Raw genomic sequence first — 11,774 nt, forward strand, 5'->3', positions numbered from 1 at the left:
GATGTATGATTTAATGAGAAATGTGGGCTTGGTAACAAAGAAAGTGAACAGATTTCATTTTCTGAGCCTAAGGACTAATTTGCAAAAATGTGAAAGTTTAGGGGTAAAACTGTAATTTTGCCTAAATATACTTTTTGGACTGATTTGAATATTATGGTGATTAAATGAGCTGAATTTTCTATTATAGATCAAGAAAAAAGGAGTTCGGACCTAGACCGAGGAAAGAACAAGAATTTGGACTAAATCGAATTAATTGTCCATATTTTGTACCGAGATAAGTTCATGTGTAAATAATGAAATGATATGTCATGTTTTAATATTTTATTAATGTGAGTCTCTATGTTTAATTGTTATGACGAGGGTATGAACAACGTTATAATCTATGAGCATGACATTATGAACGAGTTTGACAAATATGTGGTATCGAGAAAATCCCATTTGAACCTTATGAATAATTTAGGATTCAATGTGGCATGTCACAAGGAACTATGTGATTATGAGCTCATGAGATTATGTGTATATGTGACTATATGAATCCGGGTGCTAGTCTTGTACGTTCTACCGGTGGCTGGGTAGCCCGGCATGTGTTGCGGGTACCTGTCAGCTTGTGTGAGTAGCCCAAGTAGTTACATCCTGACTGTCAACTTGAGTGAGCAGGCTCGTGATTAGCTCAAGAGTGGGCAATGTGTGATTGTGATATGAGGTAGCATGTGGCTAAGTTTGAAGCACTATGTCCAAGTCTTCCATGTATCCGATAGTATTCCGAGTGTTCAATGGGTAAATCAGTGAGTTATTCGACAAGTAAGTCATTGATGAGGAAATATGAGAATGTATTACGAGTTAGTATAGGTATGTAAGAAAAACTCTTATGAATGAACTCCGTATGTGATGATCTTTCGGTAAGGTTGAAAATGTGTAAGTTATGCCTATGAATTTATGATGACACATATGTAAACTATATTTTGTCAATGGTATATATATATTAATGATTATGTTGCTATTTATTTGCATGTGAACTTACTAAGCTTTATGCTTACTCCCCTCTCTTTTCCATTTTCTTATAGTATCACCAAGCTAGCTCAGGGATCGAAGGACGTCGGAGACTCGATCGCACTATCAATTGGACATTTGGGTATAGTTAGTCTCAACATTTGAGTATGGCATGTATAGGGACTTGGTCTTTTTATTATATGTCATATTGGGTTAGTCAAATGTGCTGGCTTATAATGATTTGATGATTCATTTTGTATATGGACATGAGATATGGCTCATATTAATTATGGGGATGTAATCCTATTCATATATGCATGTTTATGCTAAGGTCATTCATGATATAGTTAAATTCCTTTTGGCATGGATGAATTGTGGATATGATCATCAATGTTTGACGATGGATTGTGAGCAAATGGCATAATAACAACTAAGGCATAAATGTGTAAAATGGAAGTAAATTGATGTTGTATATTGCATGTGATTTGGTAAGCCTAGTTTAAATAAAATATGGAGTCTTAACAAGTATAAATTGATAAGAAGTTAATATGCATGAGCTTAGTTTGTGAAGGTGTAAGTACTCATTTATGCCTTGTGGGATGTCATTGAGATGTGTAAGTGTGCATGTATCATTAAGGGTTATAAAAGGCTTGGGAAATAGCCTCAAAGTTGTCCACAAGGGTAGACACACGGATATGTGTCTAGGCCGTGTGAGACACAAGGTCTGCCCTATGGGCCTATGCTCTAGCCGTGTGTCCCCTGCACTCTAATTAATGCAAAACAGAATGCCCAATAGTAAACACACGGGCAAAGACACGGGCGTGTGTCTCTGCCGTGTGAAGGGCACGGCCTTAGAACATGGACATGTGCCCAAGCTGTGTGAAGTCTACACTTGATTTTGGAACTTAATTTGCCACACGGCCTAAGCACACGGGCGTGTGACTTGGCCGTGTGACACGAGTAAGGGGTGTTACAACGACACTATATAGAAGAAGCTTTTTGGAAATCTGAGGATACTATGAGCAAGAAATACCCGAATCTTTTTACTAGTAAGATTTTCGAGGACGAAAATCCCTAAAGGGGGAGCTGTAACAACCCATTTTTCAGTGAAATCGAAATAGTAGTTTCGAGACCACAAGTCTGATCCGAAAATATGATTTATTTTTATTTCATTATATGGTCCGTGTTATAGTAGGGATGTCGTGTGAAAATGTTGATATGAAAATTTCATCGATTAAGTGTTTAATTACGAGAAGGACTAAATTGCATAAAATGTGAAAGTTGAATTCTAATAGCCATAAGGATCAAATAGCTATGGAATTCAAAACTAGAGGTCCTTATGTGGTAATTAGACCATTACGAAAAGTATGTAGATTTTTCTTGATGACTCATCCATGGAAATATAGAAAAGGGTAAGGACTAAATTGGAAATAGCAAAATACTTAATTAATTAAAAAGATGATAAAAGAAATCATCTTATTTTATGTCATCTTCAACCTAAAACACATGGAAACCTTAGGAGAGAGAAAATAAACTTTCAAGGCCTAATTGAGTAAGTTCTCTTGTCCCGTTTTTAGTAATTTTGGTATTTTTGAAACCGGGATAGCTTAATCTCTCTATTTAAGGGATGAATTTGAAAAGTTATCAAGGTATGAAAATGGGTCATGGATGCATATGCTAGAAATTAGAAATTTATGGTAGAAAATGAAAGATTATTGATAGATAAATAACTTTTACAAAGTGATTTTTGATGAAAACATAATTTAAGGACTAAAATGAAAATTTGTAAAATTTGATGAAAAATTTTGAAATTTTATGAATACATGTGCTGGAAAATTTGTAATGGGCTTTGGTTAGGCTTGGAATAGGGAGTAATTTGCCAAGTTTCATTTTCCGGGCCTACGAACAAAATCATAATTTATAGAAAAGTTAAGGGCAAAATGGTAATTTTGCCTATGAAGTAAATTGAGTCCATTTAAATATGAAATGTTTGAAATTGATGGTTAAACTCATTTATATAGATCCAGACAACACTAATTCGAGGTTAGATCAAGGAAAAGAAAAGATTTCGGATTAGTAGACTTTTACGCAAACAAGTGTTGAGGTAAGTTCATGTAACTTAATCCGGCATGTAAATATGTTTAATTGAATGATGTGCTAATTGGAATGTGATATATATTGATGTACATTACTTGAATGCTGTCATGAGAAATTTAATACATGCTCGAAAAAGGTGAGAAAGGGTTAAGTCGTAATTGAATGTTGAATTCCGATGATTATATGCGCTTTCTCGAAACTAATAAGTTCTTGCATTTGTTGCAGACGGGATTTAGCTTGAACGAGTAATCCCATTGACCTTGTTATAGAAAGGATTTAGCCCGGGCAGGTAATCTTGATATAATACCTCTCGAGCACACGTTATGATTAGGGTTTAGCTTGGACTGGTAATCCTAATCGTACTCCTCTGAGCTTATGTTATATAAAGGATTTAGCCTAGACTAGTAATCGTGTTATACGATATGTGGCTCGAGAGAGTGTTTCTTGGTCAAGTGCCCTAATGGGTACCCTTGAATAAGAAATTGATGGATTATTGAATCGTACACTTCGAGTGTACTACTTGTGCATCCATCGGAATTCAATGATTCAATGGGCATGAAATTCTTGACATGGCATGGAAATTTTGAAATGAAATGATAATGACTTGAAAGAATATTACTTGATGAGCTCATCTATGTTATTTGATTGATATGAAGATTTTGGTAACTAACATGTTTGATTGGATACATGTGTTTAGGCAATTTAGCCCGATGGATGGAAAACTTATTATTGTATGCTTATATTTAATAAACGGGATTGGTAAGTTTAGTTTCTGTTATACAAACTTACTAAGCATGTAATGCTTACTCCATTTTATTTTTCCCTTGTTTTATAGTGCTCGGAAGCTCGCGAGGGTTGGAGATCACTAAAGCATCGTCACACTATCAACTAGTCATTTTGGGTATACTTAGTAGAAATCATTTTGGTATAATGGCATGTGTCGAAACCATTCTTTTGAAAACGGGGATCGACTTTGTTTGAAAGTGAAAATTAAAACGGGAGTCGCCACCAATCTTTTATCAGGTGTGATCGGATCACCTTTGTTTTAGTAAATCAATTTTAGTTTACTAAAACAGGGCCTTTGGTCTACGAAACTTGAGAGAATGAGTTCGGGAGTCGGTTACGTGCGAGGAAGGATTAGCACACTCGACACGCCTAAAAAATTGGTACCGAATTGATTAGTTAGTGTCTTAATGTCGAAAATTAAAAATCGGGAAGGGACTTGAAATACGATCTTTTCTATTAATACTATTTTAAAATTCTTGAATTAGCTTAAATCGATTTGTTTAAAGATTTCCTTATCTCAAGATATCGGAGTATCACATCCCGTAAGTTAGGACACAATACCATGAATTCCCGAGCACAAGGTCGTCTTTTAATTTAAATTGAAATCCGTGCATTTCAAAACTCAAAGGATATTTAGCTATTTAGAACCAACAAGAGAACCGAAACCCGTAAGTTAGGGCACAATTCTTCGATGTTCCAAAATGCGAAACATTGCCTTATTTATTGAAATTAGTAAAAACATGAATAAAAATCTTTAAAGTTATGAACAACGAATGATATAAAATAGGCGGAGACAAAAATAAACGAGTTGGAAATACATTGAAACAAATAATAAATATGACAACAATATTAAAACAATAACAATGCATGCGATATATTAAACGTAATAATAGTATCCAATGTGAAATAAAAACAACGAATATATACATAATAAAGATATTAAGAGTATGTACGTAAAATATATATATTTATAAATAGTAATAGTGTTAGAAATATACTATATATAGTGTTTGAAGTATATACATAAAATAGTGAAAATATAACTAGTAATGTTAAGATATATATAATATATACATATGTATGAAATAGATATAAAAAAAAATATGTACATAATATAGTGTAAAAAGTACATACATAATATAATTAAAATATATTCATAAGATAACATGTAGAAAAAAATATATAAATAATATAGTATTAAAGATATATACATAAAATAGTATAATATATATATACGTAATATAGAATTTAGAATATACCTAATATATTAAAAGAATATATATAATATAATATAAAAAATATAATAATAACAAAAAAAAAGAGAGGGAGAGAGTGGGTGATTTCCGGCCACAAGGCCAGCCACCGTCCGGTCACCGAACCGTCGCCGACCACCGTCGGTGCCACCGTACATGGCAGCCGGACCTCAAAAAAAAATTCGGTAAAAATGGGAAAGCTTCCTCCTTTTATTTTTACTTTCGTATAAAAGAAACAAAATAAAACTGAAAGGAAAATAATAAGCAAACAAAGAACTTAAAAAGAGAATAGACCAAGAAACCTCTTTTGCTTTGATATTTGATTAATCTCCAAAAAAAAAAAAAAACTAGCCTCTCCAAAAACTAGCCTTTACAATAACTTTTCTCCTTGATTACTCTTAAAAAACCTCTCAAAAATCTTTTACAATAACTTTCTCCCCCAAAACTTCTTCCTCCCCTAAATACAAAATATGAGGAGGCTTATATAGCCATTTACCAAATATTTTTTATTGTTTATGTCTTCATTTGTAGGTACAAGTGGTGGTGGAGCAAGTGTGGCTAATGGAGTAGGTGGTGGAGCAAGTGTGGCTAGTGGAGTAGGTGGTGGAGCAAGTGTGGCTAGTGGAGTTGGTGGTGGAGCAAGTGTGGCTAGTGGAGTTGGTGGTGGAGCAAGTGTGGCTAGTGGAGTTGGTGGTGGCAAAGGCTAGGATTTAGTTGAGAAAAGTTTAGGTTGTGGGCTAGGGTTTTTTATTTTGATTGGGCTTAAGGTTTGGGCCATTGGGGTTTTGATGTAAATTGGGCTTTGGGTAGTTAAGATTTTGGGTTTTGGATTTAATTTTGGTGGGTTAGGTAAGGTTAAATTGGGTTTTGATGTAAATGGGTTAAAATTGGCCTACAACAGCTGCCCCTCTTTGCTTATTATCGTGTAACGGGAATAAAGCAAAGACACAAAGAAAGGCCAATTATACCCGGTCTTACTAAGTATGGACTTCTTTGGTGCTCTTGTCATCTAGGTAGTCTCTTTCCAAACCACTGTATCTTGTTGTCTTGATCAAATCCACTGCATCTTTTGATATATGCCTTGTAGCTTCGATTTACTCCAAGGTGACTTCAAAAAGATAAGATCTACAGCTTCAATCTGCTCTTCCATCGCTTTAGTCAGATAAAATTTGTGGTCTTCTCTTCTGAAACTTTTAGAAAGGTAAGATCTGATATCATCGATCAGCTCCACTGCAACTTCAATTAGCTTCACTGTAACTTCAGGGATATAAAATCTGTGTCTTCGATTAATTCCAGTCTTTATTCTTTACTCGGCATGTGATCCTGAGCTTAACTCATTTCTCGCAATATGAATTGACTCTTTAAAACTAAACATTAAAAACAGAAATTGAAAATAGCTCAGCACGTGAGCCAAGGCTCAACTCACTTCTCGCAATATGAGTTGATTTTTAAAACAAAATTTGTAAAACAGATTTTGAAAATACCTCGGTATGTGACCCGAGGCTCAACTCACCTCTCGTAATATGAGTTGATTTCTGCAAAGCATAAATTGAAAATAAAAAAATAAAAATCAATTGAAAATACCTCGGCGTGTGATCTAAGGCTCAACTCACCTCTCGCAATATGAGTTGATTTTTTTGACAAACATAAATTGAAAAAAAAAAGAAATTGAAAATATCTCAGCGTGTTCTGAGGCTGAACTTACCTCTCGCAATATGAGTTGATTTTTGGAAAAACAAAATTTGAAAAACAGAATTTGAAAATACCTCAGCGTGTGAGTCAAGGCTCAACTCACCACTCGCAATATGAGCTGATTTTTTTGAAACACAGAAATTGAAGAACAGAAATGGAAAACACCTCAGCGTCTTGAGGTTCAACTCACCTCTCGCAATATGAGCTGATTTTTTTGAAAGACAGAAATTGAAAATACCTCAACGTGTCTTGAGGCTCAACTCACCTCTCGCAATATGAGTTGATTTTTGACAAACAAAAATTGAAATTACCTCAGCGTCTTGAGGTTCAACTCACCTATCGCAATATGAGTTGATTTTTTTGAAAAACAGAAATTGAAAATACCTAAACGTGTCTTGAGGTTCAACTCACCTCTCGCAATATGAGCTGATTTTTTTTAAAGACAGAAATTGAAAATACCTCAACGTGTCTTGAGGCTCAACTCACCTCTCGCAATATGAGTTGCTTTTTGACAAACAAAAATTGAAATTACCTCAGCGTGTCCTGAGGCTCAATTCCCTTATCGCAATATGAGTTGATTTTTTTGAAAAACAGAAATTGAAAAAATACCTCAACGTGTCTTGAGGCTCAACTCACCTCTTGCAATATGAGTTGAGTTTTGACAAACAAAATTAAAATTACCTCAAGTGTCACGAGGCTCAACTCACTTCTACTTAATATGAGTTGATTTTTTAGAAACATAAATTAAAAAATGAAAATTGAAAATACCTCAACGTGTCTCGAGGCTCAACTCACCTCTCAATATGAGTTGATTTGAAAAGAAGAATTTGTAAGGCAAAAATTGAAAAGCGAAATTGAAAATACCTCAAGGTGCTCGAGGCTCAACTCACCTCTCGGAATATGAGTTGATTTTTGAAAAAGAAATTAAAAGCGTAAATTGAAAAAAATTAAAATACCTCGGCGTGCCGAGGCTCAGCTCACCTCTCATAATATGAGTTGATTTTGAAAAGCATAAATTGAAAAACAGAATTGAAAATACCTCAACGTGTGACCTGAGGCCCAACTCACCTCTCATAATATGAGTTGATTTTTTTTGAAAGATAGAAATAAAAACATCAAAATACCAAAAGATGTCATCTGGTGGAACTCAGGTGTCCTTTCCTTTGATTCAATACAGCTATCATCGAAATCTCTTGTTCTGCTGAAATACATGTATATGTCATGCATGATGTTATCATGAAATGCACATGTTTGCCTTAAATGCCTTTATGCCTACATGATCATGCTATGTGCCTTGGGCTTGCTTGTCATATGTCCCTTTCCGTCATAATTTTTGATGATCTGCGTTCATTGCTTTGACTCTTGACTTTCTCTTCAGGCCTGTACCCATCCTCTAGCTTCACAACTAATCTGCGTTTCTCAGATATCGCTCTTTTGCCCCTGGTTGAACTTTGTCCTTGCTCTGAGGCTCTTGTACTTATCAAATTCTTGTCTGGGTAATGCTTAGAACTTCTTTTGTTTAGAGTATGCCATTTCACTATTTATCATGTAAATGAACCACATAATGAGATGCATGAAAATGGTCAGGTAGGGACAAAAGGATACCTCACATTTATTCATTTCAAATGTAGCAAACAAAGAAAGTTAATCAATGATAGTAAAAAAAAGTACCATAAAGAGAAAGGCGATCGCATTTCAACAAATACAAATGCTCTAGATATTCAACGCATGAACTCTTCCACGTTCCTCAATCAAGAATCTTTTCGAGCATGGCTTTCTTGCGTAAGAGATTTCGAGTTTTCAGAAATGCTTCAAATACTGTAGTCTCTCTGTTTGACCCACCGTTCAAAACGCCTTGCTTTTAAGCCAGTGCTTGCTTCATTAGAACGCCCTGTAGGGTTTTCATCCTAATCTTTTGTGTTAATCAAGACGCCCTTTTCTGGTTTTCACCTTGATCCCTCTCTCTTTTTCTTTTTTCTTTTCTTTTCTCTTTTTTTTTAAGATGCCCTTTTTTGGGTTTTCATCTTGATTTTCCTTTTTTTAAGCATAATATTTCTTCACAGCATCTGAATTCACTGGATTCGGTAACTCCTTCCCATCCATCTCAGTGAGAATCAAAGCTCCGTCCGAGAATGCCTTCTTTACGACATATGGTCCTTCCCAATTTGGTGCCCATTTTCGTCGTAAGTCCTTCTGTATTGGAAGAATCTTTCTCAGACGAGTTCTCCTTCGTAGAATTCTCTTGGCCATATTTTGTTGTCATGGGCCACGATCATTCTCTTCTGGTACATCTGTCAGTGACAAATTGCCTTTAAACGTTTTTCTTCGATGAGGTTTAACTGGTCATATCGAGCTCGAACCCATTCTGCCTCCTCTAGTTTTGAATCCATTAAGACTCATAAAGAGGGGATCTCAACTTCGATAGGTAGCATAGCTTCTATTCCATAGACCAGAGAGAAAGGAGTTGCCCCCGTAGATGTCCGTACAGATGTGCGATATGCATACAAAGCAAATGGTAGCTTCTCGTGCCAATCTTTATATGTCTCAGTCATTTTCCCAATAATCTTCTTAATATTCTTGTTGGCTGCTTCAACAGCTCTGTTCATTTTCGGGTGATAGGGTGACGAGTTATGATGCTTTATTTGAAACTGCTCACACACTTCCTTCATCATTTTGTTGTTCAGATTCAAGGCGTTATCTGAAATGATTCTCTCAGGCAAACTATATCGACAAATGATTTCCTTTTTCAAAAATCTGCAAACTGCAGTCTTTGTCACATTGGCAAATGAACCAGCTTCTATCCATTTTGTGAAGTAATCAATAACCACAAAAATGAACCGGTGTCCATTAGAAGCTTTTGGGGAAATTGGCCTTATAACATCCATGCCCCACATAGAAAAGGGCCACGGAGAAGTCATAACATGAAGGGGCGAAGGGGCTACATGAATCTTATCGCCATAAATTTGACATTTATGGCATTTTCTTGCAAAACTAATGCGCCGCTTTCCATCGTCGACCAAGAGTAACCGAGTCTCATAATCTTCCGGCCATAGTGAAACCATTGGCATGTGTCCCACAAATTCCCTCGTGGACATCTTCAAGTATTTTTAAGCTTCAACAAAGATCTACGCATCTCAAGAGCACTTGATCTTTTCCTCTTTTATGCAGGATGTTCCCATCAAGAACAAATCCATTGCCATTCTTCCGATTGTTCGTTTGTCATTCTCATTTGCTTGTTCAGGATACTTTTGGTTCTTGACATATTCTAAGATATCATGGAACCATGGTCATCCATCCGCTCTTTTCAATCTTTGAAACAATGTGCGGGGACTTCATATATGCTCATTTGAAGAGGCATTATTTCTGTTTCTCTGTTTGCTTTGAACATTGAAGCCAAAGTGGCCAGGGCATCATCCAATTGGTTTTCTTTTCGTGGGAGGTAATTAAAGTTATTTCTTCGAATTCTTTAATCAGCTCTGCCACTAGATCACTGTATTTGACCAGTTTTGAATCTCTCACTTCCCAATCTCCACGGATTTGGTATATCACCAAGGCTGAGTCTCCGTATACCTCTAAAGTTTTGATGTTTCGTCCAATTGCTGCACGAAGTCCCATGACACAAGCCTCATATTCTGCTATGTTATTGGTACAGAAAAAGTTCAGCCTGGCAGTGAGTGGGTAATGGTTTCCTTCTAGTGATACTAAGACTGCTCCAATCCCATGCCCCAATGCATTCGATGCACCATCAAAGCCCATCTTCCATGACTTTTCTTTTGATGACTCATATTCTTTTTCTGTAATGCACATCAAGTCTTCATCTGGGAAATCAAATCTCAATGGCTCGTATTCCTCCGTTGTTCGAGTTGCTAAGAAGTCAGCTATTGCGCTCCCTTTTATCGACTTTTGGCTCACATAGACGATATCATATTCTAATAGTAAGATCTGTCGTTGTGTCATTCTTCCTGAGAGTGCAGGTGATTCCATCATGTACTTTATTGGGTCCAACTTTGAAATTAGCCATGTCGTATGATACATCATATATTGCCTGAGTCTTTGAGCTACCCAAACCAGAGCGCAATAGTATTTTTCTATGGATGAATACTTTGCCTCATATTCAATGAACTTTTTGCTGAGGTAGTAGATCGCCTTTTCTTTCTTTCCGGACTCATCATGTTGCCCCAGTACGCAACCCATTGAATTCTCGAACTTAGTCAAATACAATATCAATGATCTTCCCGGCATTGGTGGTACTAGCACTGGAGGACTAGACAAATACTGTTTTATCTTGTTAAAATCCACTTGGCACTCCTCGTTCCATTCTCCGGGATTATGTTTTCGAAGGAGTCGAAAGATTGGGTCGCATTGGTTGGTAAGTTGAGCGATAAATCGGGCGATGTAGTTTAATCTCCCTAAAAATCCTCTGACTTCCTTTTGCATGCGCGGAGGTGGTAACTCTTGAATGGATTTTATTTTATCTAGATCAACTTCAATGCCTCTCTCGCTGACAATGAAGCCAAGCAATTTTCCTGAGGTAGTCCCAAACGTACATTTGGCCGGATTGAGCTTTAGCTGGAACTTTCTCAGTCTATCGAACAACTTCTTCAGGTTCACTACATGCTCTTCTTTCCCTTGGGATTTAGCAATCATATCGTCGACATAGACCTCTATTTCTTTATGCATCATGTCATGGAATAACGTCACCATAGCCCTCTGATATGTTGCCCCAGCATTCTTTAACCCAAATGGCATCACCTTGTAGCAGAATGTTCCCCACATTGTTACGAAGGTAGTTTTCTCCATATCCTCAGGGGCCATCTTGATCTGATTATACCCCGAGAATCCATCCATGAAAGAAAACAATGAATGTTTTGCTGTGTTATCCACCAACGTATCAATATGTGGTAAGGGAAAATTATCTTTGGGACTTGCTCGATTCAGGTCACGATAATCCATGCA

This window comes from Gossypium arboreum, chromosome 6 (assembly GCF_025698485.1).
Source record: "Gossypium arboreum isolate Shixiya-1 chromosome 6, ASM2569848v2, whole genome shotgun sequence".
Lineage (NCBI taxonomy): Eukaryota > Viridiplantae > Streptophyta > Magnoliopsida > Malvales > Malvaceae > Gossypium > Gossypium arboreum.